Raw genomic sequence first — 17,402 nt, 5'->3', positions numbered from 1 at the left:
GGCTTCCTGCACTGGGGTGGGAGAGGTGGGCTCACCCCACGGGGCAGGCTGATGGCAGGCTGATGGCAGGAGTTTCCTGTTCCTCTCTGTTGACCAGGCAGGAGGTTGAGGCAACAGATGTGCTTTCAGACCCTGGAAACCCAAACAGGAACCTGAATGGAGATGAGCTTTTTTTGGATCTTTGTGATCCCTTCAGATGGGTATATGTTTATAGACAGTGCTGAGTTCCCCTTCTCGGTGAGGTTCTCTCGATCAATCCGAGCAGAGAGCATAAGGAGCGATGCAGGGATAAATCCTCCCAGAGCTCCATCATAGGGCAGTTCAGCTGAGCAATGGTGCTCATTCTCCAGCTGCGCCTCTAAACTGGTATATGCTTTCCTTTGAGGCACTCCTGATATGCATCAGTGCATGGACACTTTGGGTCTGGCCAGAACTCTGCAGGAGGAGGAGGAGGACAAGGAGTCTCTGCACTGACTTCAATGACTTTAGGGTCAGCCCTACTACAACTCTCTCGAAAATGCATGAAGCTCAGTTACAATGCATTCACAGCTTGTTCCTTGTTACTGCATGAGAAGAAACCACTTTTGTCTCATAACCTAAGATCCTTCACAAGGTATTTTTCAGGTAAAACTATGAAGCAGAAATAATCTTGCTCTTCGAAAGAAGTGTAAGGAAGGGCCTAACAGAGATGCTTCCCTGACACCCTTCCTGCCTGCCATGATTTACCTCCCAGGGTGTTGCTGAGCTGGGGTGATGCCACTTCCCACACTCATTGTGTCAGAACAGCATGACCATGACGGTAGCAGACAGCAATGCATCTGCCTGCAAGAGCGATGCCACCAAAATCTAGAGGTTTGCACAGCAGGGACAAGAGGTTCTCACTGTGATTGTGGGGACATTCAAAAAGCAACAAGAGATCATCAGGTCATTCAAATTCGGGTTTAGTTCTGAAGTGCAGACCATTTATTGCTGTATGGGAGGAGAAGACAGCTTTAGACATGTCTCTTGGGAGCAGCTTGCTTTGGCCAAATAAAGGATTGCTCTACGTCAGGCTGTTTTCCCAAAAGCACACTAGTGTATAGCTGAAAGAGGAGCCTGGTGCTGTGGGGAAATATTTGGTGACCTAGGTGAATCCTGTCTAGTCCCTCAGCTTTCCTCCCAGGAAGCCCGTGGCTGCCACTCTGGCAGAGGTGGTCTTGTCCAGAGGGACGGTGTTCCTGCACAAGGGTCCCACTGTTGCCTCCGCATGTCCTTGCTGGTGCTGATATTTTGGGATATGCCAAAGCAAAGGATAGTACCAAAATGTCAGGCTCTAACAAGATTAACCTTTCTTTCATGTAAACTGTGGTGGTTCCTATGACTCATAAAACACAGATGTGTCAAAAAAGACAGGCTAAACAGAGCTGCGGGGAACAGATTCCTAAGAAGGCATCCTGGAATGAGGGACATGTGTGCCACTATCCATCATGAAACCTTTCATGTGGGGAGCTGTCCTAGGGACACATGGGATACAGCTCTGAAGGGCTGTATTTGGCCCCTTTAGCCACAGGATTAAACCTCATGTGCTGTCTGCAACCACCTACAGCTGCAGCAAGAAAGGCAGGGTACCATGAGCTACCAACCCAGCCTTTTGTTGCTCTGCGTGAAAATGATGTTCAATCACACAAGAAAGCATTATATAAGTGCACTTGACAGGGACAAGATTGGGTTATAACATTGACCTTGCCCCCTCCTAATTTAAAATGCCTGATTTATCCCAATTAATGTTTCAAAGCTGTATTTTATATGTTGTGTGCAGAAAGCTAGGTATTTACAAATCCATACCTGTGTCTCTCCACCTCAAGAAAATACAGTCTCCACATATATCAGACACTTGGACCACTCTCCAGGATCACAAGGCTGCATCACACAGAGCCCTCCTCTCCCTTCAGAGAAATCTCCTAATCAGGGGACGAGCCCCGAATATCGCCCAAGGACAAGGCAGCTCTGCTGCCTCCTTCAGACCTGTCACCACAACAGAGTCCTCTTGAGAGTAAGACGTTTGTAGATGACAAATAGGAGAGAGGGAAAAGGAGCGTAATGGGGGAAGAGTTGTTGGGGAAAAAAAGGAAGCAGCAGTGCTCATTAGAGATACAGGGAAATGATGCTTTTCATACCTGCTTCACTGTCTTTTGCTCCTTCCATTCTTCAGACAAATGAGATACCCACAGTGTGCGCAGCGCACTGGCGTGCCTCCTCAATTATTAATGCGAGATGTTTTGCTTTATTTAATGCCATGGTTTTGATTAGTTTATTCTCTTGGGACATGCTTTTTTCCCCCCCTCGTCTTCTTGTTCCCTCCTCCTTTCTCTGGTCTACCTTTAATCCATCTTTTGTTTTTTGTGGTAACAATGCACCTACGTTGCTGCTTCTGCCAGCTGGTGCTTTGCTAGCACGGCTCAGGTGAGTCAGGCACAACAATCCTCCAAAAGGCCGTATATTGCTAGAGCCCCTTCTTGGGAGAGAGTGAGGCTTGCTAGAAAATAATGAGAACTGGCAGGTCTGATGATCCAAAGCCGAGAAACATATGCCTGGCCTGCCTCTTTCATCTCTGTAATTGGGTTTTTCCACTCCTGTCAATTAGGGCTTTTTTTCCCTCTTTCTTCTGCCCCGGCACGTCTCCTTTCATGGAGCACAGTGTGTCTGCACTGCTGCACAGGGGTGGCCCTGGGGTAACTGGCACAGGGGGGGAATGCGCAGGGGCAGGTTTGTACAGGATCACGGAAGCCCACTAGAAAATCCTACAATTACTTTGACAGGAGAGGGAGGATTGTTTCTGTCAGAGAGAGGCGAGGCCTCTGGGCACATGGAAGTGGGGGTCTTACTTCCTCTTCAGCCTGGGTGCCATGTGATGGCATATTTAAAGACAAGGTAAGGTGGGTTTTTTTCTGCTTCCACTTCCAGCCATGAAATTTACTCCCAGCAGTACGCTTATGGGGGATCACTCCTTGCTACAGCAAAGCTCCTGTGTCAGTGGTCAAAGAGGGGCTTAAAACAAGTTGCGTCTCTTTTGGGAGAGCAGTGTCTGCAGAGGATGACATCTTACCTCCCCTAGATTTGACCTTGCACCTTTTCCCTAGCCCTGGCCCCAGCTCTCGATACCCGGGGCCGCGAAGCTGTAGGCAGCAGGCCAGCCTGCCTGCCAGAGCCGGGGGAAGCCTGCCTGAATTCAGCCTGGAGGTAGGAACCATCCACCCAGTGGCTCATAAAGACAAGCCAGGTAGAAAACTTATTTCTTGCTATTATTTATATTTCTCAAACCTTTTAAAAAATCACAGACTTCTTTCCACGAATGTGTCTCGTAGTGGGAAAATGTCAAACTCAACAGCTCAAGAGTCAGTGAAAACGGTGAGGGCTATAGTTTAATTCTGCCAAATAATTTGAATAGCTCACCCTGTTGCTGAGCAGGAGAAAAGCTTGTCGCTTTCATCTCCCACCGCAAACAGCAGCTCATTTCAGAGGGGAGTGTGAGGCTGGGGACCTCAGCTGCCAGGCTGGAGGTGGTGACCCTGTGCTGGCAGCAGCAGCACCACTGCTGTCACCAGCTCGGGCGCCGGTCTGCACACACTGGTACGACTTGAAAACATTGAGAATTTTTTCCAATAAGTGGATTTGAAGGTATTTTTGTCCCATAACAGAAAAAGAGGTTAAAGCTATTAATTTTGAAAAGCACGTCAAATTTCACATTGCTTAACATGACCTTCTTCTTCCTCATTTTTTCTTGGAAAGCTAAGGTGAAAAATTTATTTTCTTATTTTTCATTTTTCTTGGCAACTGCGAAACAAGTTTCAGAAAGGGTTCCTTACACATCAGTGTAGGCAAAAATTCCAGTTATAAATACAGCTGCCGTAAGCTGACAAAACCCTTCCTTCCTCTTTATCTGTGCTTGTACTTTTTGATCTTGTGCTCAGAAGTCTGCTGAAAGTATCTGATGTTTTATGACTTGGGATGTTTTGTAAGTGGCCAGAGAGCGGCTGCCCAAGGACCCTTCTGGACTATGCATCTAACACCTGGGTGTTTGCAGCTATGGATCCAGCAGGGTCCAAACCCTCCACAACTGCCTAAAGTAAGATACTGATTTTCCAGAGAACCGGGTGATATTACAGAAATTGTAGCTAAAACTCTTCCTCTTTTAACCAGAGACGGTGGAATCACAAATTGGACTTAAAAGACAGTTACTTTGGACATTATACAAAAAAAAATCTGCAGGAATTTTACCGTGCCCAGAAGGCACACACAGGGGTGGGTGGCTGTGCACATCTGCCTGCATATGCACAGGAGGAGACAGTGCTCTTTATACTTCACCAATTTTTCAACTGGAAAAAAAAAGCTGAAATGACGAAGTACTATCTTATTTCATATAATACTCATCTTTGCACAGCTAAATAGATTTATCTGAATGGCTTCCAGTATCAGAGGTCTGGGGGTAGCCTTTATCAGCCTGGCTGATAAAAAAATGTGTTCAGAGTCAGGGAAGCCAAATTATCTCACAAGCCTCAACACCAATTAAATGTGTATTTCATTTTCATATAATATATTGCAGGTATCTGCAAAAAGAGTGAAGGAACATATTGCTGGCGGTCTCCTTGTCTCTGTATGTGACTCCCCCCGCAGCCTGCTCCTCACCAGGAGCAGCAAGGGCAACGCACCAGCAGAACAACACGGGTCCCAGCCCAGACCTTTGCTCTGAGCAGCCTGCAGAGACACGCTGCTGTTCAGTCACTCACAGACACTGGGAAGAGGAAATGTGACGTGGAGAACACGAAAAAGGGGCTTCCCAGAATTGGGCACTGCAGTAATTAAGGTTTCCGAAGAATGAACTCCAAGGAGTCTGTGACTGAGAATAGAGACGTGCTGACATGTCTGTTTAATCAGGGCAGAGAAATTAACAGATCCGCAGAGTCTGTCTAGATCAAATTCCACTTGGATGCTGTGATTGCAATTACGCCAGGCTCTGTTGAATCTTGAGGAATTATTCTAATATTTTAAGAAAAAGTGCCCTACCTACAGGGGGCTGACATTTCTCCAGATCTCATGGGAGTAGGTGAAAATGAGAGAAGAAAACTGAATACAGCAGCTGAGTTCTTCTGCTGATACACAACAGTATAGTTAGGCTAAAACCTTTGAAGCTATGTCAAGGTAAACCAGCTGTCGTTCTTGCTGGCCACTCTGCCTGACCACCAGGCACCCAAAGGGCCACAAAACCAGGTTTTAACCTGGACCTCTACATCTGTCAGAAGCCAGTGGCTTGAATAATAAGCTCAGCCTTAAAGCTATAGCTGGTGTCATGCTGCCAACCCGTTCTTCACAAAGTGATGTTCTGCATAATTAATTTTTAAAAAATTGGCAACAAAATGGACTGTATCAGTTGAAAATCTAGCCCTGAATTTTCTTTAAGAATAAATGAGGGCGTATAATTAGCTGGAACTTGAAGTATTGAGCCTTTAGATAATTTACACCTTTTCAAATTCGTATAATAATTTTATAATGCTTTACATTTGCTGCCCCTCCCAGGCTTTCTCATTTATTTTACCTTCCTCCATCGTCTCAATTATCATGGAAAGTGGATAAACGCCAGCAGAGACAGACACAGCTTACGACATCTTTGAATGCCCAAGAGGTAGGTGAGTCCCTGGGGAGGCAGGAGCCTCGAGTTAATGCACTCTTCTAGCGAAGCAGCAGGGGGACCAGCACCTGGCTCTTCCACACTTGAGAGAATGACCTACTTGCTGGCTATTAATCCTCTATGCAACTCAAAAATCTGGCTGTGCCCAGTGCTTTTCCCTCTTACCAAGTCTAAACCCAGGACCTAATCACTGGAAATTGGAATTAGATGCTTAAACAGCACTGTAGATTTGGCAATAAGTCGGGGGATGAAATCTGACCCTGTCCTTTATTTTGTGTATTGGTTTCACACCTGAAGCACAACCACAACTCAGCTTATGTTGGGCACAGGGGCTTCAGGATTTTTCGTCCCAGTTCTCAGGCACATCAATTTCTGCTTTGGCAAGTAGATCTGATATCCAGGAGAGGCCTTACTGCTACTCCAGAAACGGCAAACATCAGTTTCAGAGTTGCTTTCCAAGGCCACGATGCTTTTCTAAGAAGTGCCCCCAGGTCACATCCCCATCATCTCCTGCCGGTCACAAGGAGGTCCCTCAAGCTCACTTGTCCAAGTGCTGACCCTGACCATACTCTGATCCCTGGCAACCAAATTCAGCAAGATGGGGGATATCAAAAACACAGAACATACAGCTTTTGTAGAAACCAAACTCCTTCACCTTTACCAAAACTTGCTGGATAACATCCAATGTGCAATAGCCATAAAAACAGCAGAGAAGTTGATTTCCCATTACACCTCTGTTTTTATCTTCTTTCCAGCTTGCCTGAAATTCTCTGATCAGCTTCACTAGGTCTTGACAGCTCCAGCATCTCGGTAGCGAGAGAAGAGTCCCACTGAGGAACAATTGATACCTACCTCTCTGCAAACCCTGCCACTCAGTGTGGACCTCCCAGGTCTCTGCAGACTCCTGGTGAGTCCCACCTGTGGTGGCTGGTGAACTCATGCGCTTGAAAGGGGCAAGCAGAGCGTCTGAGAACACCAAGTGCTGGGAATTGCCTGGGGAAGGAGCATACACCATAAAGCCATGGCCAAGCTGTGACTCCTCAGCCACCTCTCCTAGCAGCTGCAGTGCCCATTGCGCTCCCTTGAGACGCAGATTCTTCTTTTTATCCAGAATAAACACGGGAAGGTCATGCTGTGCTAGCTGCAGCGAGATAAATCAAGCACCGGTGTTTCATAACTGAGAAATGTGTAGACACAGGAGGCAGTGGGGAAGGAATGGCTTTGAAGTTTAGCTAATCTATGTGTCCCTCTGGGTTGGTTTTTAGTTTTTTGTTTGTTTTTTTCTTACTCTCATTTTTCACTTTTTAAATATATGTATTTTAAGTGGTTGTGTAAATAGACGAGGATCTGGGAGAGGATCTTCCACAGCATAGAAAGAAAAGAAATTTCTATGCACCAGACAAAGAAAAAAACCATGCGAGTACGTTGCACAGCCCCCTCTCTCGGCAGCAGTCATTAACAATACCAGGCTGGAGCGGCAGTGTTTGCATGTTCACACCTTTGGTGCCCTTCGCTGCACTCTGGTGTACTTACTACTCGCAGCTCCTAATCAAAATTTTTCTCGTGCTGATAAGCTCCAGGGAGGAAACGCCAAGAAAGGAAAGGTCTCCTATCTGCTACCAATCCAAAGTTTGGGGGGAAGCCACCCAAAATCCTTCCTGCCTTTCCAACAAGCTGTAGGGTAAGACATAAAGAGCTCCTCCAGGATCTGGAGTCCCAGTAGTTTGGGATAAAAGAAAAAGAAGCAAGAAAAAAAGCAGCAGGAGGAAAGAGATTCTTGCTCTATTCCATAAGATTGTATTTGCTTCTTAACTGAATTAAAAATCAAACCAAAATATATTCTCTTCAAATGAGAACAATTTTTTAAATTGTCTTTCCAGATTTTTTGGCATTTTAAAAATTCAAAACAAGGAGAAAGGAAGTATTAATTACTTAAAACAAACAGAGCAATGTGTAGCTGAGATCATTCAGTGCTGTGATAGACACACTGCTTATTCTTTTACATCTTCTCCTTTTGAACTGGAGAAAGAAATGCTCATTAGGTGATGAAAAGGAAATCAGAACTGTTCCAGCACTGGAGCTCGATGCATTCTGTGAGATTTTAAGGTCATCTTGTAACACAGAAAAGGAAATGATTACAGGAAATATTACACTTCATGCTTCTGCAGCTGGATTAAGTGTTTTATTACTTACCACTGAGGACACTTCTGTTTGACACAAATATATTTGTTAGAGTATTTTATTAAATTATAGCAAACATCTGAATTCAGAGTGGGGATATTGAGAAGCTAAATGTAAGAAGAATTGACATTACAGTGTCTCAGCAGCAGTAAAGCTGTAATTGGTTTTGACAGATCTTACTCATGTGCTTTAGGCTCAATGAGAAGTCATTCAGATACGACCATGGAGAAGCAGAAGGGAAGGAAATTTCAAGAGCTCCCTAGAAATGCAGCACTATGGAGAACAGCTCTCCAGAGATACTGCTCCCTATTTTTTTTTTCACCAACAGCACTACAAAACTGAGGGCTGTGTGTAAATAACAGTAAATTCTTTGGTGTTAGAAAGATTTAGCATGTTTGCTAATATTCCTGCCTCCTGACCTTACACAACTGCATGGATGGCTTATCTATCACCTTAAAAAAAAGCTGCTGGCCCCCAGAGCTATAGATAAGCTGTAGGCAGAAAATAAAACAATCCCACAGAGTATTTTTCAAGCTATTTTTTCAAGGCTTGTTTCATGAGTTTTGTAGTCCTCATTTGATTTTTTCAACATTTGGAACCAAAAACTTCAGGTCCTTGATTTTGCTGTTTCTGGCAGGACAAATAAGAGGAGCAGGTTGCTGGTGCCTGCTGTACCCCAAAGCAGCTTGCAGCAGCCTGGCAGGACCAAATCCCAGGTACTGAAGGGCAGTGGTCAGTTCTTTCCTTCTCCCTTGGACATGAGATGCAGGAAGAGAGGCATACAAAAATGACGGGCATCTCCCTACCAAAGATGGGGGATCCCCAGTGTTATCCTCTGCTCAGATTTAAGTGATTTTTAATTCCAGGTTGGAATTAAATTATATTCAGCAACACTTAGACCAGTTCTCTGTAACCGTGTGGCGTGCAGTATGACCTCATTAATTACTAGCTCCCACATGAGAACTACTGTGTAGGGAACATTTTTCACATCTGCAGTTTGTAGGAGACATTTTCCAAGGGTTAAAAGCTTCTTGCTCATCACAGGACAATGAATTTCCCAAAGGAATGTTCTCAGACTCATCCTTTATTCCTTTCATTCTGCTTTATAGTCCTGGGAGTCATTAGAGCACAGGTACATCCTGAGTAATTTTTGAAATACCATAGGAATTGCACAGCTGAGATTGCTTCCTCCCTCTAGCATGCAAATCATCCTTAAAAGGGCTTTCCTGGAAAACAATTCCTTACATTTTTTCCCAAGGGTATGCGCTCCTTTATTTGTCAGGCATCAAAATGCTCATGTAACGATGCATAAGGAGCTATTTAAACCTAGAGTACTTTGAGGTGCTAGCAGCTTTTTCTCCTCTTCATTTTTTCTCATTCTTTTACCCATTCATAAGATTGCCACTGAGCCAGAAACTTAGAATAAATCTTTTAGTTGTTGTTCAATGTCTTAGTGTGCTGAAACAAGCTACTTTCTCTGTAAAATTCACTTAGGCACCAGCTGACAAGCTTTTCCTATATAGATGCCTGGAACTTCTATTTTCCCTACTCAAAGTTTGTATGTGACCAAGGGTACTCTTTAAATAAGCTCCATCCTACCTAGGGTCATTGGTGCAGGATTATCCTCAGGCATCTGCTACATTTCTGTTGAAGTCTCTTGGCCATAACCACATCCTTCAAGTCTCCATCCAGAAACAAGCAACAGGTGCCAGACACATCAACCAGTTGCTACACATATTTACTCCTAATCACAGAATCACAGGATCACAGAACCGTCAGGGTCAAAAGGAGCCTCTGGAGACAACCTAGGCCAACTCCCAGGTAAAGCAGGTTCACCTAAAGCAGGTTGCATAGAGTCATGGCCAGGTGGGTTTTGAATATGAAATCTCCATCTCTAATGAAAAATCCTCTTAAAGTATCCAAACCCCTTCCATAGTCAACGGAAAGGGAAAGGTGTCTTGGAAGATGTCCAAGGATCAAACCTAACTGAGGACCCTTGCTGAATTGCATCTGTCTGAAGACAGGCACAGGTGGTCTCTCCCAGGGTGAAATATTCTAGACGGTGATGTTAGATATTCCAGTGATTTCCATAGGAATTAAAGGCCCAGACCCACGTCACAAACAAATTGCAATTTGGCCATTCCCATCAGGACTGAGACTTACCTACCTAGGCAAGAGCTTTGGTATCAAACTTACAGAGCATTTCAGATTCTCTAGTTGTTTCTGAATTCAGACAGATGGCCAGCTCTTTGGGTTGGGTCTTCTGCCCAGTGCCGAAGGCACGGGCTGTGCTAGCGAGGAGGGAGCTGCTCCCTTGACTAATTCCATGGAGAGTCCCTCCTCCAGACTTTGCTTTCTTGCTTCACAAAAATAAAACTGTTAAAAGTTCAGGCAGGATTTCTAGTTCCTGGAAGCCTCCCTCAAAATAAAGCTGACTAACAAAGTTGTGCATTGTTTTTAACCTGGTGTTAGACACTCGGAGTCGGAGCCACTGGAAGTGATAGCACCATGTAGATGAGTTCAAGGTCTAATGCAACAAAGGACCTGTGTGTTCAGCTCTTTTTCTCCCTTACAGGAGCAAAGCCTTATTCTTTTTTAGTTTCCTCTCTGGAGAGAGCTTTATTTAAAATTCTGTTTGTACATTATTATTTTTATCTTTAGTGCCTTTGGGCCTTGAGACATCTGGAAGCTCAAGAATTCAAACTTCAAGGAGGTTGTTTAGAAAAACTTCAGCATGCTACGGCATTTTCTACACCCCAGATGCAGGCTGGTGCCTTTGATTATCAATACATGCCATTCAGACTGCCTCTGTCAAACATTTTTTATTTCCACACTGCTGGGTGAAAAATTCCCCACCTAGTAGTCACCTCATGAAGCAGAAAGTGCAAATGTTTGTGTCTATTGCAATGACCTCAGGCAAGGAAAACAGATGCTCTGTGCAGGGAAACCTTAGTGTTGTCAACCCCACCTTTTCAGGTAGAGTGTGCACCTATATCACTTTTTTCATACAATCACTGTAGGTTAGCCTCAGCAGAGAATAAAGAGCTTAAATTTATGGCTTGCCTGACTGTGGTTGTCCCCTGCAGCTCATCTGAGTATTCATCATGCTCCAGAGTTAGCCCTCCAGCTGAGGATGTCACCTATCCATGTTATACCTGTACGGAGCTGTACCCTTGACTGTCACGTCCTGCTCAGGTTGTAGCTCCTGTAATTACAAGGTATTCCTGCCACAACAGGCCAGGCCTTCAACTGGGTGAAGAGCCAAACCCAACGCGATGCCACGGCTGCAGCTCTGCTGATCCACAGCAGGACGGACCGGCAGCACCATCCCCACCTCCATCCCACCCGGCAGCTCTGGGGGCTCCTGCTCCAGCTCTCTGGGACTGAGCCCAAGCTCAGCATCACCCGTGTGCCTCGGGCAGCCCAGCGCATCAGCGCGGTGCATCAGTGCGGGGAAGGAGGTCAGACCCTTGCTGGGCAGCAAGAGGCTGGGAAGCTGCGAGGCCACAGGCACTTTGGCCAGCCTGCAGACACAGGAGATGCCACTTATCACTTGGTTGCACAGCTGTCCATTGGCATGGTTGTTCATGCCCTCCTGCCGCGCTCCCTGCAGACACTTGAGTTGCTTTCTCTTTAAGATCATGACACCTCTGGCTGCTGTTGCTCCTCAGGCGATGCCTCAGAGAAAGCCCCATGGTATCCCCAGCCACACCTCCGCCGGTGAGCCCACGCTGCCCAGCCACAGCAGCAGTCTTGCAGGACAGTACCACAAGGACCGCAGCAGGGCTGAGCACTGCTGGTGCTTTGCACAGCAGGGTGGTCTCCATCAGAAATATTTCTTGGTCTGGGCTGCCATATAACCTCCAGCTATCCCCACCTCGGGCCCCAGTACAACCCTGTGAGCGGGTATTACCTGAGGTGACAGCCCCACTGGCACTTGAAATGGGACTAGATACCAATATTTAGGCAACTCAAATCTGCCAATGCCCTAACCATATACAAACCCAGAAGGCGAATCCAGGAAAGCGTCTCCATGAGACACTGGAGCAGGCTGCCCCAAGAGGCTGTGAAATCTCCACCCTTGGAGATACCAAAAACCCAGCTGGACAAGGCCATGAGTGATCTCCCTGGGGCCGGCCCTGCTTTTATGGTGCATCAGAGACACCCAGAGGTCCTTTCCAACCTCAGTTATGCTACAAACCCATGACCACAGATGGGACAGAAAAATCAAGATGAAGCCCACATGAAACTGGGGCTGCTGATGGCAGGTCTTGCTCTGGCTCCTGCAAAAGACAGGGAGGCGATGCTATGCATCGCACCCAGTATCATGTTATGGTTTGATTTCCCAGAGAGAAACTACAGCTTAAGAACAAGTGGATTTACTTGATTTTCATTAGCTAGGCAGAGAAGTAACCTGTCTCACTCGAACTCTCCTCTTGCTTTTCAGTTTTACAGATTTTTTTCAGAAAGCTTCTGAAATTTAGAAATATTCCCAGGCAATTTTCCAAAACTCAGAAAGTAGAGAATATTGAACACCGTTTTCCTTCCCCCAGACTACCTCATCAATTTTAATCAGCAGGGAATATATTTTCAAAGTGGCACTTAAAGACAGGCAAATTGCACTAAAAAGTAAGGGGATTTTCATCCCTAAATCACCATGACCAGCTTTAAATCATACCTGAGGGTGGCTCATTTTTCTGTCCAGGCAAAGAGCAAGGAAGAGGGAAAAGCTCTGGGTACAGGAACAAGCTGGAAGCTTTCTTGCTTGAGGAACCCACTTTCTTTGCAAGAATGTCTAAGAAGGATCCCAGGAGCAGCTGGGACCTGTGTCCGGCAGGACCTCTGTGTGACCTGGGTTTGCTACCCGCTCGCTGAGGCGCTCGCTCCACACAACATCAGAGTGTCTGTGGGTTTTCAACATAGGGTGAAAGAGCAGATGTTAACCCTGCAGGTCCGCACCTATGTAAACAATAGCTCAGCCAAAATGGGATCTATCTTCTCGGTACTGCAGACAAGACATCAGCTTTAATTGGTGTTCTGGACTTGCTTTCTCAAGCTGCATTTTTGTTTTAATTGCACTTCGTTAATTTTTGCCTTCTAAACCATCACAAATGGCAAAGAGAAGCTCAGATGCAAGAACATTCACCTCCTTTTTTCACACACATTCCTATTTTTTTTTCATTCTGGGTACATGATATACAGAACATACGGACACCAGAACGCCTGATACCAGGAGATGAAGACCCAAACACAAAAGCGTTTAGTCTGTTGGCTTCCCATTGAACTCAGTGGGCTGTTCAGAGTCTCAACAGGAGCAAAAAGCTGCAATGGTTGGCTGCATCAGAGCCTCAAGGAGGAGACCAGGACCACACAGTGAGCTAGAAAGAGTGCCAAGAATAAAACCCAGCAGCTTCTTGGCTTTTTGTTCCCCATTCAGGACATGGGATCAGGCTTCCTCACTCCACTGTTTACATGTAAGAGCAATAAGGGGTGACATCAGGAGGCTACACACATGGCTTGGAGATGGGCTGTGCCTCTTTGCACTCACAGTCACCAACAGTCCAGGTAATCAGCAGAGAGAGTGCTTGAGGAGAGGGATGTAACCAAATCTGAACACAGTTAATTGAGAGAAAATAAAACAGAGCTGCACAAAGAACTAGGTTGAAAGCTAAGGTTGAAAAATCATAATATACATAGGTCACAATATTATTTAGAACAGCAATATGTGATTAAAACAATGGACTTCTAGGAATGCAACATTTATAGATTTGCAGGATTATTAACAACTTTGTATGAGGCTTAATGCTGTGTTTCTTCAACCCTCCTTACAAAACAGAAATGTCAAAATAAAAAGGAACACTGAATTTTTAACAGAAACTCTTAAAGTGGCTATTCACGACACAAAACTGCTCATTAAAGCATTTTTTTAGCACAAAGGAAAAGAAAAAAATATATACATGAGATGATATAAACAGCGGCTTCTACTTTTTTTTTTGTAATGAATTATCTTGAGGCAGTTTTCCCCTGGCACCCATACAAAACCTCATGCCGCACGAGCCATGCTTATACTACTGTGGACTCAAGCCACATTTAAACACAATGGAGAGAGCTGGAGTCACATGTGTGCTGGGCACCATCTGCACACATCCCCAGCTCCGCTCCTGGCAACTTCCAAAAAACACTGGCGTTTGCACTGCCGGCAATGCAAACAGCTCTGAACTTAAAGATCAGCTGAGATATTTCTGAGCTGACTGCAGCGCACTTTCCATGAGCTAACCCTTGCCTCAGAAGAGGGGAAACACAATAATCAGTCAGTCCCAGCTGGAACAAGGATCATGCATGTCTCCTAGTCCCATTCTCACCACATTTGGGATAACTGTGACATTTTCAAGACAAGGAGTGATTCTGGACAATTCCTCGGCTGAATACTGGCCTGTATGAAGGCAGCTGCTTCAAAGGAGTTGTATGTAGAATAGCATTGCTTAACTATGCAGGCATTTTCTTATGTGCTTTCTGCTTATTTGGAAGCTTATACATTCCAAGTATCTTCAACTTTAAATTAGCCTAAGTATAGGGATACCATCATCGCTGCATACGAACTCAGTGGTAACAAAACCCCACTGCAAACTCAGCCCAGAATCCAGAATGAAATGCAGTAGATTCTGCTAAAATCTTTAAGAATCAGAGCAACTGCTGATAGAAAACCCTTATCTTTTCCTGAATGCTTGACTGCACAAACCCAACGCAAGGTGAGAATGAGCAGATCTGGGGGAAGTTCTTTGACACAGGCTCATTGACGCAGGCCTATAAAACAGCTTTTCTGAAGCGTTGCTCAGGTCTGAAAGCTTGCAGCCAGAGATTGAAACAGGCATACAAGCTATTGAGCCTTAATGCCCTCTCATGTTCACAGTAGCAACCCTACCTATCATGATGATAGTAGGGAACGGAAAAAAATATCCAGCCTCAGAAAGCCACAACTTAGCATAGCCTGGCATTCTCAGATGGATCCTTGTTTTGTGATTTGTGGTATTAAACACTATAAAACTCGTTCGGATAGTCATTGGCTGAAGGCAGATTCTGTCTGATTCTTCCACAAAAAAAACCAACCCACATTTGGAAGTCTCTGCTAATGTCCAAATTGAAGAAGAAATCATGGATTGCCAGAGGAATAGATCACGGATTGGTAGAAGAGGAAGCCCAAGATTGCTCTAACCTGGAACGGTAGCACGAGTCTATGGGGGACTCTGTCCCTATGGGAAATGGTGCACAGGACCAAAAGAGTCCAAACACTTCACCCACATGAACAGGTGACTCTCAGATGCTGTGCTGTGAGATCACATGGGCAATCCTTAAACTAGCGAGGAACAAAGAGACTCAGGCTATAAGAAAACACGGATGCTTTTATGAAATTTTGACGTCTCCCTCTAAAAGCTCTTGAAATGGCAGGTGGAAAGCCAGGATCCATTGTACATACCTATTTGGGTGGGCTCAAAGAAAGAATGATGCTTTCTCTAGAGAAAACAAGTGATGCAGGATTGCTGGTGTCAAGGTGATCTGCTGCTGGGATTTCTTCCATTTCACTGCTTATGTCAACTTGGGTCAAGGGATATCTTCTGTATAGCAGACCATGTCACTCCTTGGCCAGCTGCTCTTGTACCTGCCTCTGGGGCATCCCTATGCTGGGGAAGGCAGGCCAGCACAACTGGAGCTGGAGATTCAACTGGGAAGTATCAGGCTGGTTGACCAACAGGTGTGAGGACCAGAACATCTGGGCCTGCTTGCTGCTATCCAGATGGCGCAGCCTGGACCTGCCACGGATTTCAGCTGAGCCTGCTTAGAGGCACAGAGCAGCTGAGGGTCTCCACTTATGGGAGCAAAACTCTGTCTTGCAAGAGAACCCATAGTACTTACCAGCTTCATCAAAGATATCCTCATTTCTTCCTTGAAGGATGGAAAACTCAGCACAAAGGGGCACTATCCCCTGTGGTTACAGGAAGAACATATGCTTCCTCCTGATGGAAGAGTGGCAGTAGCATCTCAAATTAATCAGGAGCCTTCCCCCAATTATCAAAACCAGCCTGTGTGTAAAGTCCATCTGTACACCGAGGCAAGAGCATTTTGCACTAAAAGTTGTTTTAAAAAAGAAAAGATCAGTAGCTTTTGGAATAAGGGAGCTCTTGAAACCAGCAATCCAAGATGAACTGAAAGAACAGTTCTTTAATCCAAAGCTCCACATATAAGAAGTAAATTTATATTGTGGTTGAGGCCACAAAAACACCAAAAGTATCAGTAGCTGATATGTAGTTCCAGCTGCAGGCAAGGCTGCAAAAACAGTTCACTGCTACAAGGAGCAGAAATTGCCACGAATACTCTAGCTTGCTTTTTAATTTGCTGGTTTTGAAGTGATTTCACTTCAGTTAGTGAGGATGAGATACAAATGTCAGGGGCTGGAGACTTTAAAAATGCACACAAGAATACTTTTTGGGAACAAACTCTCAGCAGGTCTTTTTGGCCGCGTCTAGGCACCTTGCTTGTTGTACCAACACAGCGCTGGAGGAGAGCAGCTCCTGAGGCCCACTAGCCCACCAGAGGAAAATACATGACGGTTTGTTTTGTGAAACCCACAAACTTCCCCTGACCTACAGCCTGGCATGGAAAATGCTACAGGTAAACCAACAGCTGGAATGTTTTGATATCCTGAGGTGATGATATGGCAAAGGACATAGAACCATGGAATCATTTCGGTTGGAAGAGTCCTTTAAGATCATCGAGTCCAACCTTTACCCCAGCACTGCCAAGCCCACCACTAACTCATGTCCCTGAGCACAATATCTACATGTTATTTAAACACCCCCAGGGTTGGTGACGCCACCCCCTCCCCGGGCAGCCTGTGCCAGGGCTCGGCCACCCTTTCCATGAAGGAATTTCCCCTCACACCCACCTAAACCTCCCCCGGCACAAGGTGAGGCCGGTTCCCCGTGTCCTGGCGCTTGTTCCCTGGGAGCAGAGACCGACCCCCCCTGCCTACAGCCCCTGCCAGGCAGCTGTAGGGAGCCACCAGGTGCCCCTGAGCCCCCCCTCTCCAGGCTAACCCCCCCAGCTCCCCCCGCCGCCCCCCCCCAGCCCCTGCCCCAGCCCCTGCCCGGCTCTGGACATGCTCCAGCCCCTCTGCGTCCCCCCTGCCCTGAGGGGCCTGACCCTGAACACGGTACTTAAGATACGGTTCCTGATGTCCCAGCAGCCTGGCATTAGCTCAGGAGGCTGTCCTAGGGCTCCTTCAGCACGGTGGGTAGAAGCCCTCATGGCGGGACTCATCCTGGGAGCAGCAGCCTGCCAAAGGAAAGGCTGGAGCTGAGCCAGGATGAGGAGCTTGGTGCCGTGCCTTCCCTGCTGGAGGGGAACTCGCCATTTCCCACCTGCATCTTCCAGTCTGCCACTGTCAGCCCCAGAAAGGCTTGGAGAAAGGACTTTTAAATGGAGCTCATGATCCAGGGTGGAAAACCCACCAGGGATACCTGTTTGATGCTGGATTTTGCCAGGCCCTCAGGAGCTCCCG

Source organism: Falco peregrinus, chromosome 6 (genome assembly GCF_023634155.1).
Source record: "Falco peregrinus isolate bFalPer1 chromosome 6, bFalPer1.pri, whole genome shotgun sequence".
NCBI lineage: Eukaryota > Metazoa > Chordata > Aves > Falconiformes > Falconidae > Falco > Falco peregrinus.
Note: the sequence above shows the minus strand (reverse complement) of the source record.